Source organism: Chiroxiphia lanceolata, chromosome 4, assembly GCF_009829145.1.
Source record: "Chiroxiphia lanceolata isolate bChiLan1 chromosome 4, bChiLan1.pri, whole genome shotgun sequence".
Taxonomy (NCBI): Eukaryota; Metazoa; Chordata; class Aves; order Passeriformes; family Pipridae; genus Chiroxiphia; species Chiroxiphia lanceolata.
Window position 1 is genome coordinate 50,268,620 of NC_045640.1, and position 14,872 is coordinate 50,283,491.

Below are 14,872 nucleotides of genomic sequence, written 5' to 3' on the forward strand. Positions count from 1 at the left end.
TATATTTTATCATAAATAACATTTCACTTTACAAATAAACCATCAAATCCAACAAACAGATAAAATTATTACTACATTGCTCTACACAGACTGAGAAAAAAAATCACTTTTCAAGATACTACATTCTATACTGTCAAGGCAAAGAAAAGAGAAAAACTGTCAAGAAGAGGCAGAGGAAGTAGGGCAGACTTCATTATGTGCAGTTACTGCACACTTTTTAAAAACAGAGTAATGACATTTTTAAAATATATTCCTAGGCCACTGCATGGTGACATATTAAAATGTGTACTAGTTCTTAATGGAAATAAGAGACTGAACACAACCTCCTCACTTATCAACTCTCCACGTATAAAACTGTGCATTTTATAAAAATAAAAACGTGGTTATATTTCAAACATTTTTCAGACTCTGTGAAAGTTACCATAAAGAAGAGTCCCAGAAATTTTATCTTTTCAATGATAAAAATGTATACAAGGACTATAGATATGAAACCTTTACCATATTACATAAAATGATAAATACATTTTTAGGAATCATCACTTACACATGAGTAGTAGACCCTTGGAAAAAAAGCTTTTATGAAAGATATACTGGAAACCCTAATTCCTTGTGTGTGTGTGTCAAGTATCTACGTGAACTGCTCCATAGCTTGTCTCTAATTTCCATGCTTCCATCTGATAAACTAATGTTCAAATGTTTTCAACACCTACAGTTCTAACTGTAGTCACTGAAGATGCAGGAATTCCAGCAAGTGTAAAATCAAGTGCTGTCATGATGTTTGAGCTAGAAATTCAGTTTCTGAGGTCAAACCTGTAATTTTTTAGGTAGACAGGTGTTGTGATTATTAATACCCAGAAAATCCTACACCTAAACCTCACACAAGTATGTTCTCTGTACACATGTACACGTGTACGTTCACATACCTGCACGCACAATCACAATGGATTGTCTGAGTTCTAAAAAGGAGCAGTTGTCCTGAACATAATGTTAATCCCACTGAGGCTACCTGGGTAATAAAGACTCAAGAAATCTAATTCATACTTGTCTGTTATATGCCCCAGACCTGAAATAGAGCTGTGGCAAGGGGAACACAATTAACGGGGACTTTTATCAGGATAATACAGGCTACTACTTGGGTTTGTTCTCATCAATCAACATATCTTACTGCTGCAGCCCACTAGAAGCTGTCTGTGCACAGTATCTACATCTGACTACGATTACACAGCTCTAAGAGGTGTGACTGCAGCTCAGCGCGGTAAATCTGAGCTTGCTTTAAACAACCCAGTTTGGACACCAACAGCAACCCTGCTATGACAGCCCTGCATTTAGGGCAACCTAGTCTTTCAAAAATCTGTTCAGCTCCTATGCTGTTAAAAACCAAGATATCATCTTAAAATTAGCTCAGCTTATGTCTATAAACTGAAAGCACACTTCTAAGTGCAGCATAAGCCTGTTCTTGTGGTTTTGCAGGTCCAAAACTAATGGACAGCAGCAGCAGTAGCAGGCCTACATAGCAAGAAGTAAGCAGGGATATATCCTGGATATTATCCTGGACAGAATTTCAAGTTCAGCTAAAAACAGAAAAATGGGTCTTTCAAAAACACAGCAAAAGCATAAACAGAGGTTTCCCTTTGACAGAATTCAGTATGGACTTGCCCTTTTAATAATCTCAAGATTGCCAAAGCACACAGAATCCCTTAGCTAGAAATACACCATGAAGATAAAAGGTGAACTCTGTTCTCCAAAATGACTTTGAACACAATAAAACTTACCTCATAAGTTTAGGTAGCTTAATTTATACTATAACTCATTTTTAACAGGGGTTGGTTCTCACGAGCATTATCTTAAAAAAATAACTTCAACCTTCACAAATTTTCTATTTGGTGAAAACAAGTAATATAAGTACTTAAAGCTCATTCATGATATAAAGTTGCAAGCTCCCTCGGTAGAAAGCCTTCAGAATTCAAGACTTCCTGAGCTCAAGTAACTGTCACAATAAATTTACTGGGACTGGTGTAAATGGTTTTTTTCCTGATAACTTTTGTATCGCTCCCTTATATCCACTTTCAACTTCAATCTTCCTAATTATGAGAGGGACCAGGTCAACAATTTTGTTTCCAATCCTATCTCTCAACAGGCATTAACACAAATGTTCTGAGTCATTTTCCTGCACAACACTGAAGGACAGAACACACCTGTCATGCCTCAAACAGCACAAAAATTCACGTATGGAAATGCTCATACTTCCTTATCCAGCTTCTCTGTTCTTATTCTCCAACACTAAGGTTTTCCCAAGAGGTCTGGGATGTATTAGTATCAAGTCCAAATCCTGAAAAGCACCATCAAATTTTCATACTGAGCAAAGTTAGCAAATAGATTATACAGTCACTAAAAATCAGAAAGTAAAATAGTAACAAGTTTCATCAGCAAAAACAGATCCACTGCTTAGTATTCAGTTAGTTGATCTCATGAATACTAAATTAATAAGAAATACTTTTGTAAAAAATTAGCCTACAGCCTTTAAAAACTCTGGAAATTAACTCTTCGTGATCACAAACCAACAAGGTTTCATCCTCCCTTAATGTGCAGGCAATAAGGAGTAAACACTCCCTTGAAAGATGGATAAAATCAAGCTTGAATCAATAGGTCTTTTGTCTGCTCTACCTCTGTATTTTGAGCTCAGTAGCTAGAATTACAGAAACACAGCAAGCTCTCACACATTGCCTGGAGAGAATGTTAGTTAGCATGGCTAACTAGTACTTCATTACAGCAAACAGGCAATAAATTCAGCTAAAACTTCTGTACCTAAAAATACTACAGCTCACTTCTCATTTCTCAAGCCCTGTGATAGCAAATAATGTTAATTGTTGTCTGCAAGAACAGTAAGACAAAGAGTAGCTTGAAATTTAGCCCTAGCAGGCAGAACCTTGAAGAATGTGACCTTTTCCTGCAGTACACTGAAAGGCCCCCATAAAATGATTTGCTCCTTTTGTAAGAACCCAACTGACAGACTGCAATACAGTCCCAGTAAGATTAATTTTCAATAAATGGTCACAACAAAAATATTTTATTTGGCTTCACAATTCCAACATTACTGTTAATTTAGCCCTTGTCAAGCAGAACTTTAAAGTCACTGTGGCACTTAGAGGTCTTGCATTTTGGCACAAATAAATATTAACTTTTCAGAAGGCAACCCCCCCTTTATTTTTGTATTACCTTGGTCAGTGTTCAAGTTCATATAATCCTTTAGTCCTGAAATAATACTTTCATATTTCCCAAGTTAAACTTGAAAAGTCATTAAAGTATCCTTAAAAAAAAGCAAACCCCAAATATCACCTCTAAGAATTTAACCCTTTTCAACTTTGAAGTCCTAACACAGTACATCTGAACACTGCTACCAACACACACACAAAACACACAATATGTGCATTCTCCTATTCCAGAGTTCAATTGCATACTTAGCACAAGTATCTTTATATTAAGTTTTCCATAAGCTGCAGTTAACTAATTAAAATGATAACATGACTCTACTTTTCATGGAAATTCAGGGAAAGTATATTTATTGCTATATTGATTAAAGACAAAAATAAATACAGCAAAAAAGACTCAGTAACTACAAAGGAACAGTAACAGTTTTATTACTTTATACTAAGCTGAAGAAGTTTTTCTGAAACCAATGGTCCACTGCTTTTTTTTTCTTCAGGTAGTTCCTTATGATAATTCAGCATATTCTAATTATTCTTAATACTCACAATATGTCCTTCTAAACTGTTTTTGATAACTGTTTGGGGGGGTATTTGCTTCTTGGTTTTGTGGGTGGTTGTTGTAGTTGTGTGTTATCGGTGGTTTTTTTCTGTTTACATACAGTATTGGTCAGATATAGCTGTACAGTGGTTTTCATGCAACCACTAGAAAAAGCAGAATTCAAAAAATAAAAGTTCAGCTGACATTTATTTACAAAGATATACTCTTAACAGTCAAAAATAGTACTACCTTCTTTTAAAGGGCTTTGCCAAATCTTACAATAAATACAATTAGCAAAGACAATAAGTTTGCTGTGGTCCATTGATCACCTTGGTTACTTGAACAATATCCTTCTTCAACTTTAGGTGCTTTTATTCAATCTGTGTGGGCCAGTCCTGAAAGCTGAAGATCTGCCCTCCCATTCTGCAGCCTGAGGCCACCTTCCAGCTGCCCCCTTTCACTGCATTGACCTGTCTCCCTTCCCCTCCCTCCCAAGCAGCAAACTGTTAGCTTTCAGCAACATCTGTTTCCTACTCTTATTGCATGACCACACCAGAGAAGAGAGGAGAAGCATCAGGAGATGGGCCAGCCAGTCTCAGCATCATCTACAAGTATGCCACGGTAAAGGCCCAGTCAAACTGCAGTTTGAAATACGCACTCCAACAAAAGGCATAGAGGCAAACATACCTCAATTCTCCTCCACCTCCCACTCCCCTTTTATAATGGTGGGGAGAGGCAACTTTGATCAGGCAAATTGAATGAACACTATTTGAATTCAATACAGCGAACAGTGTGTTTGAGATTTTTACACTTGGGTATAACTCAAAGTAGGGGACCCAGAAAAGAAAATGCGGCTGTTCAGAGAGAATTCTGACTACATCCTGTACTGGGACTTGAATATCTCCTAATTGATAAAAATCTGTCTGTTTAAAAGCAAAAAGCTACATTCTTCAGAGTATGGTTTCAGCTTTGGGAATAAAGCAGGCTTTCACTCCAGAGTAGCTGTAAAACAATTAACACCAAGAAACGTCCCTAACCAATTCCTCAAGGCAGTCTAGATCATAGAATGACACTGACCTTGGCTCTCCACTTTTCAGGCTCAGTATAAATTGTTTTCCTTATGTCCAACTCCCTTATAGTTGTGAAATAATTCAGTCTGGCTGTTTGAGTGATAATGGACTAAAAAGTATCTGTCACTGGAAGTCTGCCTCTTAGCTACAGAGAATGCTCTCCTTTACAAAATGCATAAGTAAAATATTAAGGAAGACCTAAATGTAAAAAATAAGTCTGAGTCCACCCGGAAAAGGAAGCCTGATCCAGACCAATGCTAAAACAAGTCATTTGACATGTTAAAATCTCAGAATCATAAAATTATGGAAGGTACCTTAAAATCCATAGGCAGGGACACATTCTACTAGACCACACTACTCAAAGCCCCATCCAACTTGGCCTTGAACACTTCCAAGGATGGGGTATCCACAACTTCTCTGAGCAACCTGTTTCAGTGCCTCACCACCCTCACTGTAAAGAGTTTCTTCCTATTATCTAAACTAAACCAACCTTTTATTAGTTTAAAGCCATTCCCCCTCGTCATATCACTACATGCCCTTGTAAGAAGTCCCTTTCCAGCTTTCCTGTAAGGCTCCCTTAAGGAACTGAAAGATGCCATAAGGTCTCCCCAGAGCATCCTCTTCTCCAGGATGAACAAACCCAACTCCCTCAGCATGTCCCCATATGAGATGTGATCTCTGTGACCCTCCTCTGGATTCACTTCAATAGGTCCACATCCTTCTTATGAAGAAATTTTAGAAGCTGATGAAGATATAAAATAGACTGAGAAGCAAAGCTGAAAATACTCAAGAAACACAAAACCTGATGAATTTGATGATGAAAGTATTTCTTATTATAAGAAATTCCACTGAATCTGCTGAAATTTACAAAAAAAAAAAAAGAAAAAAATCAGTCAAATTGTCAAAGAAGTTTCATTGCTTTTGCATTTTCTTCTATATCAGTTCCTTCTAAAATCTAATACAATTAATTTACACAATAGGTGAATTTTCAAAATCACTCTCATTGAAAAGCAAACAGAAACATTTAACTTGGAACAGTTAAGAAGGTTAAAGAAGGTATTTAATCAGCATCTTCATTATATTAAGGAGATATTTCTCCATCATCCTACCTGCAGGAATGTAAAAATTTAATTCACATTTTGGAAGGCCAGGAAAGAGAATCACCAGAAACAAAAAAAACTACTTTGAAGGATCTCAAAGTATCAAGTATCTCTGCAGCCAAAGCTCTATGCTGGAGTTTATATTTTATTGTAGAGAAAACTACAGAAAACCTTAATTTTTTTCTTTTTTAGTCTTCTCATCTCATTGCCTTTCCAAGACCTTAGTCCCACAGTATACCCAAAAGGTAGACGGGGCAAGTATATGCTTTCTGGCTCTGCAGACCATCACATAAAGTTATAATGTTCTATAAAGACAGAGGGGCAAGAGATCTCCAAAGACCACCAGGACAACTCAATGCTCAAGGCTTTTCAAGAGATATATCCTACAAGGTGCATTGGAAAGTGCAGATGATGTGTCTGCACAAAATGATGTGTCTGTACTGGTTTTTTGAGTGGTTTGAGTCCTATGACTGCAGTGTTAGACAAAAATTCCTTTGTCTCTACTCCTACTTCTAGAGATCCTCAATATGTTTCTCTGTAAAGTGCTACACTGCCATAGGACATAGGTCTCTCACTGCTTATTCAAGCATGTTCTAGTGCTCCACTCCACATTTACTTGGTATATGCACACTTCAGCTTCCTCACTGGCCTCCTCTATGCCCTGTGACTTTGCCCCAGAAAGCTGAAAAGCTTTTAGCACTGAACAGAATTGTTTTGTACTTACAAAGACTGCTTGTGATAGTTCTTGTAGGTTTTCTAATGCCTGTGTCCACGACTGAAGCCCTTGAAGTGTGTATCACTTCTTCTCTTTAACCACGTATAAATTCTTATGCAAAAACCAGACTAGAGGATAAGCTTTAATATTTGTGTCATCAAGAGACAACATTAGCCATCCTTTTCTTTTTCCCTGATTTTGGATATAATATTAAAAGAATTGTAAGGTACAAAAGGAAGCTTGCTCACTAAACAATTCTCATGAGAAAATGTAGTGTAAGGCAGAATAGCACCTATGATGAGCAGTCACTTGCTTCATGACAAGCTATCATTATTTTTTAGTTCTCAGAGAAAGAAGAGTCTGTTATATTACAATTGATCGATGGGTTTGTTTACAGAGGCTAAAACATTTGTTCAATCACATACAAGAGGAGATAGCTCAGGGTTATTATTGACTCATTTGCTCTTCCTTTACATTTGGAAATTGCTATTCTGATCTCCCTTAATCACAGTGGCTGCGAAAATATATATGCACATATATACGTGTGTGTGTATATATATACACACACATATATATGAAAGTATTACATGTTTTAAACAACTATGTAGATACAAAAAATTAGTATCATAGAAGTACACTAGAAATATGCTTTCTTTTCAGCTTGGGCTTCCTGCATTGGCTTAACTCGATTTTCTCTTAAAACAGTTTTCTGATCTAATTTCAAAAGTAACAGAGTTGGGTCAAATTAAAAAAAAAACAACCAACAAATGAACTAGTTTTGATTGTATCGATATTTCCTTATTTCTGCATCAGAATTTTAATGCCTTAGTCCTATCATGAAACATACTACATAGACATTATAAAACAGAATAACTGAGTAACAAACTGCAGCAACATTAACTGAAGGACTATGCTTTTATTACTGTCCTCCACACCTCACCTCCTCCCATTTTTAAGCTCTCTCTCCATTCACTCCTTGAAAATGAAAGCATGAGCTAAAGATTCAGTGAAAACACTGTTATATAGATCAAGTTGCAACAGAGAAACCCTCATTTTCCTTTATTTTACATTTTATGAAATAACCTGTTTTATAAAATGCCTGTTTGAAGTAGAAACAAACACAGCCTGCTGCCCAGAGTGTATTTTTATGAATAGAAGTAATCAGCAGCCACATTTATCCAAACAGTTCAGAGAAAGGTGGTTGGGGTTTTTTTGTTGTTGTTGTTTGTTTGTTTTGTAGGGTTTTTTTCACCCTGAGTGGATGTTTATCAAAATATATTCTGGAAGTATGAGGTTTGGATCTACTTGTTGGCAAAAGGGCATGTAAATGCCTACTTTTTAAAAGAAGTAACAGACACAATATGCCAATTCTGCAGCTTCATGTATTTCTAAAAGCAGCAATCTCTACTAAATGAACAAACTTACTATTAAGTTGTCTTGGCACAGAGTCTATTCACCATTTCCTATCAGAGCACTGCACTAATTTCGTTAATCACGACAATTATTAGATTTTCAGGGAAGTTGTGTTATTTTGGTTTTTAATGAACCTCTGAGGAGGATGGGACCTACAAATGGGTTGACAAAAGCCAGCATTTGTTGCCCAGAGCCCCCTTGCAGCCAAGAACACAAGACTGCCCTGCACTTTGCACTTCAGGATGCACCAGTCTACATTCTGCAAAGACCAGACTTCAAACACTTGAATGTTACTGAGAGGTCTAAGGGAACAAACAGCATGCACAAAGTTACTCGTACACACATATGTAAAAACAGCCTTAGCAGTCACTGGGGTGGGGGAAAACAAACAAACAAAACTTCCCAATCATTACGAATAAAGCCTATAAACTACCCTTCTGGGGAATGTGTAGCATGCACTGTCAGTCAACAGGTAAGGCCAGAAGAGAAAATCTCAGAGTCTACGTTATTTTTTACAACATAAAGGTTTTTATGATGAAATGTGATCATGTTTTAGCTGCAGTCAAGGGAATAGGAGAAGAGAATGCTACAACGCCTAGTTTAAAATAAATGGGGCAATAATCAAAAGGACAGGAAAGACAACTGAACTCCATGAGAGCAATTTATTGGGGGTTTTTTTTAGATAGAAGTCCCTCCAGATCTTACTAACCAATCTGCTCTTTATTAAGGCAAGCTGTGCAAAATAGCTTTATCACTTCAGGCATAAAACCCCCCTTCATCTCACATACACTATCTTAGTGTAGTCTAAAAAGGTCAGACAGCTATGAAAACTGACCCTCTTGACAACCTAAGCAGGAATTTGGCCTCTTTTCTTTTTTCGCATTAGAGGATTTTAAGCAAGCAAAGAATAAGTCACCTTTAAAAAACAAAGATCAACAGATGCCAGTAAAAACAAATCAAAATTAATGTTGGGGTCCCCCTGAATGTAACTATATTCTACTAAAAAGAGATTTGTTCTTTGGGTTTTTTTCCAATTGCTTATCTTCAAAACTCATCTTCGGAATATTCAACAAACACCAAGCCAGGCACAAACAGCTAACATAATGTTTTCACATTAATTTACTGCTTATGCTACTTTTAAACTATTTTGTACTAGATTATGAAGCCTCTATAGGTACTTAATGAGCGCTATCCACATGAATATGTATCTGCTAGCCATGCTCTTCCAAGTTTTTCACATTATAATACTGCCAACAGCAATCTTCAGAGAAATCATGCATCAGCACATTTCCCAAAACACTAGATTAGTTCTAAAATTCTGAGCTACTACACATTTCAGCTAACTGACAATGTCAGTTTATCCTTCTCATTTTTAAGCCTTTTTCTAGAATCCCAAAGATCAGGGAATTATTTTGTTTTTAAATGTCATGACAGAACTACAAGAGGGAAAAAAAAAAGATTTGCATTTACCCTTCTTTCACATTTTTGCACATAATTCATATACTGCTTCTCTTCCATTCCTCTCTCTTTTTCTTCACATTTCTCCCTTACCTTCACTCCTTTAGGGTCAAGATACTGTAAAGTGAAGGCAATGCGTTCAGAATTCATGAGCAGCTGCAGGACCTCATGAGTTCCCTTCCAATCTGAATTATCTTATCATTCAACAATGGATGTGTTACAGGTAGTAAGAATGTTAAACATCTTGCTCAAAAAGCAGGTGTCAGAGCAGTGACAACACAGCAGACAGGTTTCTAACAGCTTTACTGCAGTGGTGTTCCTTTCAGTTTTCACCTCCTGTCCTCACCTTGCCTCCTCAGTTGCTGCTACCTACAGCCCTTTTGCCTGTACCTCATGTGCCCAAACCCACCTATCACTTACAGTGAAGTGTTTAAGTAAGATGTGAGGAGGAAAGCACAGCAAAACAAACCTTAAAAAGTGAAAGATGATAAAACATTTGGGGAAGAATAAAAGAAAGGAAAAAGCAACCTCTGCAGTACTAAATGTTGGAAAAGATCTAAAAGATCTCTAAAAGGAGTGCTGTTCTACCTACACACAATGCTATACCAAATGTCAGCAACATCCAGGCTTATGAGGCAGGGGTTGCTCACTTTCTGCAAAATTTCTTCAGATGAAGATGTCACTGTCTGACAATGAAACAAGAATCGAAGAGGTTTCTTAACCTCTCACAAGCCTAATATACTGATTAACTGCTACTGTCTTGCTGAGAAAGGGGAACAACTAATTCCTGCTGAATTCAGTGCTCACCAGGGGCTGAGTGCTTGTCTCCTGCAAAAACAGGAGAGCTCCTTCCCCAGCAGGAACCAGAGACAGCTACTACTGAGGTCAGAATAAGGGCCAGAAGCCCCTGCCATTCACACTCACAGCTGTTCAGCAGCAGGTTGCCTCCAGGGGACCAGCTCTCAGTAGTTAAGAGGCAGCAGGAACAGAGATTTTCCTTCCTGAGCTCTGAATGCTGAATTGTTTATAACTGAATGTTAAGGAAAAGGTAAGGGCTAAATGCCTCTGTACAGTAAGGAGTAGTGAATCACAAGGAGTTGAAGGAAAGACCAAAAGATCCATCTTTTGATAAATATACCATCTCATCAATTCCCATCTAAATAATAAAAAATTAAATATTAGGTATATTAATAATTTAGAAGATTCCTGTCTTGATTTACTTATCAATTAGAGTAAGAGAGCCTGAACTAATCATCCAGAAACAAGAAAAGCTGGTTCACAAGGCAGAGGTTTCATTTGGCCCTTAGATGTCAAGCAATTGAACAGCTGGCTGCAGGACAAACAGCAGTACTTTCAGCTTAACTTCACACCTTATGCCTGTTTACTTTACAAGGGTTACTGGCTGGAGGAATCCCTCCAAAACACTTACCCTGATGAAAAGGAATTTCGTCCTTGAAATTTCATCCTGCATTTCAGTCATTACAAAAATTAAATCCCACATTGCAAAGGTACAATGACTGATTAATAATTCATTGACATTTTAATATGCAAATAACAACATTATTTCACAATGGCTGTATATAACTTCCAAACAAAGGCATTTTAGTTGCACACAGAAAGAACAAGGTTACACATTTCTGTATTGTCTGATCTACACTGCAATTACCACAGCACTTACAGCTTCATCCTGTATAAATCTGCAGTTTATGAAGATTTTAGTAAATTCAATCAGATTTGCTGCATTAAATGAGCGTCTCTGGTATTCATGTGGTTTACGTTAGTCAAAAGGGCTGAAAAAACATTCAAGAGTTCAGAGGAAATATAAGAGTTACAGAACTCCATCATAAGCTTTTAATTCACTAATAGTAACTGTTTGACTACTTAATTGTTTTCCTTTCATTTCTTATTTTTCCAATTAATTTTCTAAGCAAAGTGGGGGCAGGAGAGAATCAAAATGAACCGCAGTTTATCATTAATTAAAGGAATTAATTGTCTTTGCTGTCTACAGTTTAAGTGAGTCACCAGCTTTGGATAAGTGCACTTTTAACCTCTGATGTTGAAGGTCAGTATCTGCTTCTGCCATGTTACCAGTCTGCCACTGTAAATACTGATGATCAGCATTTAAGTTTGTATAACCTCCAGAGTTCATTCTATAATAAATAAACTTTTGTTGTAAGTAGTACACACGACAGATTAAAACCCCCAAACAACAACAACAAAACCATTTCAATTAGCATTTCTCTTTCCGTAGTCTTTTCCCTTCAGTGCTTTCTCATACTAAGGAGGCAAAATGAGTAAGCCATCACTGGCTGAGACAGCAGTCCTTCAGCCATAATTAAGTACCTGTTAAATAGTGCCTGCTGTGCAATTTTGCAGGTGGCATACCGCAGCCAAGTAGGGTTACTAAGTAGTCCTTTGATATGTTTACAGTGCTCTTGGTAACCAATTTGGGTCAAACCCAACAGGTATCTCAGCATTCTCAGCTTTGAGGAGTTCTGTAACTATGTAAAACCAGATCACTTGCTAATCAACGTCGCATTTACTATCATGAAAAAAACCCCAGGCTTTGTAACAAATATAAAGACAGTCAGTCCTTTGGTACCCCTTCCACCTTTACAGTTGTCATAGACATTTATTCACACTAACAGAATCAGGGCACTTTGCAGAACGCTCCTGTTCAAAGTGCTCCTTTACATTGTTGCCAGCTATCCAAAGCACTCATACAAATTCTGCCGAGTTAGGCAAAGCACAAATTGACTATAATCAGCACAAGCAAATTATGATGCAGTAGAGGACAACCCAATGAAATGAAAAGGATAAATGTCCACTCCTTTCCTTTTAATATATAAAAATAATGGTGGTATTATCTGGATCACACTACATAGCGATAATCACCCATTATAAACAAATGCTACTTTATTTCACCCTTTATGTCAGAAAGATTATGAAGTTAAACAATCCTGCCATCAAAAGAAATTTTTCATGACAAGTCAAGAACCTGCAGTGTGCAGACAATAACCTTTTACATCAAGTTTAGAAGAGAAAAATGAAATAAAATTTCAACATGTTTTAATGCATTTCTGAAAGATTACAAATGAAAAAGGTGGAAATGCCTCTCAATAGAACTGTCAGCTTATGCTATACAACACTTCACAAATAAATACATTCCTAGAAGATTTTCAGAACATGTATAAAATACCAGTTAGAGACAATTTGAGTGTATCAATTCGGAAAGCTGCCTGAAGATGGATTTTTTTTATTTTAGTTCTTGCTAATTCCAATGTAAGATCACCTCAGAAACACTGCTGAAAAGCTAATTGTGCATACAGTTCTCCACTACATATATGCCTGACAAAAGAGCAAAAGAAGGTCTTCTCTTATTGATATTATAAGAAATAAAAGCTTGAGAAGGTTGTCAAAGGTTAACTTACTTTCCTGAAATACAAAGCAGAGTTGGATTTCTCAACTCAACCAAAACTGAGTTTCCAAGACAATAAATATATACAATTGGCACTTGTTGCCCAATCAATGGTTCTAATAACAAAAGGCTCCTTTTACTTGTATTTTAAGCAGCTTTTTGCTTTGTATTTTTCTTACATAGTTTATGAAAGCAAGTAATCAGGAAAATCCATAAATCCCTTCAACCATCTTTGATACAGAGAACTGGATTTAAATGGAAAAAAAAGTTAATGAAACTGTAGCATAAGCCCAGTACTGCACTCCAGTTCCCCAGGCTCTACAAGTAAAAAGCATTAGGAAACAAAGACATGACTTCATTTGGCCCTTCCATAGCAAGGGACTTGGAACAGCTGCCTGCTAGACAAAGAGCAGCATTTTCAGCTCAACTTTACACATCACTTCTGTTTACTGTACAAACAACAAGCATACTTAAGTCCATCTAACTAAACAGAAGGGTCATCCATAATCTTATCTCCAACACAAAAACTCAGTATTAATTAATTTAGAGGAGGAAATGAATGATGGTATCCTCTTGCTTTTCATGTTCTCCCTTTTCATTACTTTATTATACTTGAACAAAATTAGACAAACAGTTTTGAGGGGATGGAGAGAAACAGAGAAACTGTGTAGTGTGGACCAAAGTCATTCAAACAGTCTGCTGAATTTCTATAAATTGAAGCCAATAGAAATGAAAAATTATGAACTCTTTTCCAACAAAAATTAATCAACTCCGTCAACTAAACACTCAGGCTAAAGAAACATCTGCCTTCAGAAATATAAAAAGAAAATATATCTCCCACTAATTGCCAGGAGGCAGGTTCATCAAAACATCTTTCTTAATGAAAAAATAGACAACTAAACACAAACAAATAGTAAAAACATGAGATAGTTGAAGAGTATTATAGAATATAAACCTGAGATTTTTAAAAAACAGGCCATTATTTGTAGTGCAATATGTAGAAGATGGTCTCTGTCACCAACTTTATGTGCCAGTGTAATGTCAAAGGAGACAAAAAAGCTGGAAAACAATAAAAAAAACCCCATAGCAACAAGTCATCACAGCAATGTTTTTTTTTGGATAAGACCTCCGGAGGCCATACTGCCCTTCTAGTGAAAAAACCATCTCAGTGTTCTTTTTTCTTCATCATCATCATCAGCTGTGGAGTTGTGGTACTGGAGATCATACAGACACATTTACTCTGTCACCATCATAGTATCTGTGGCTACAGACCCCCTCACCATCTAATAAACTGATAGGGGATGTTCCAGTATTGAAAAAAAATGAATAGTTTATGGACTTTATAGAAGTACCTGTCTAAGAAATGCCTCATTAGTGCATCTGCTAGGCAGTCCCTCAGCTAGTAGTTCTTAAACATAAAATCTATTCTAATATTTACAAGTATACATATTTCTGATAAATGACTATAGGAATGCTTCACATCATTTACAAATGAGGACACTAAAATCACTACATAAAAGTGGAAAATTGAAGATATTATTTTTGAAATTATTTAACTTTTAAAAATGTACATATACAAAACTTAAGCCACTTTAGCATCACTTCCTCCTTAAAATTTCTTCTTTTATATATATAATGTAGAATTAATAGGTTTTTATTTTCTCAGGCAAGCAAGCACAGTCATTAGTGCTCATTACTATTCTAACCAAATCAAGAACCACTGCTGCTAGAAAGATGAGAATATAAATGACTCAGTATACCAAGCTCAACAACATTCACACTATCAAGACAAATAAAGAACCCAGACCAGTAGCAAAACAAGATATACAAAGACTCTATACTGCAAGGGTTGTTTGGTATTTTTGAACAAAGTTTGCCTGTCACACGTGTCCACACACAAACTGGGCCTAAGCAAACGCTGAAGCTCAGACAGCAATGCAGTCGTCACCTTCTT

General features: G+C 36.6%; 1 protein-coding gene across 1 annotated transcript in view; it reads right to left on the reverse strand.

Annotated features, from left to right (window-relative positions):
- Window positions 1-14,872, reverse strand: part of GSTCD (glutathione S-transferase C-terminal domain containing) — a 61,326-nt gene that overhangs the window by 15,410 nt on the left and 31,044 nt on the right.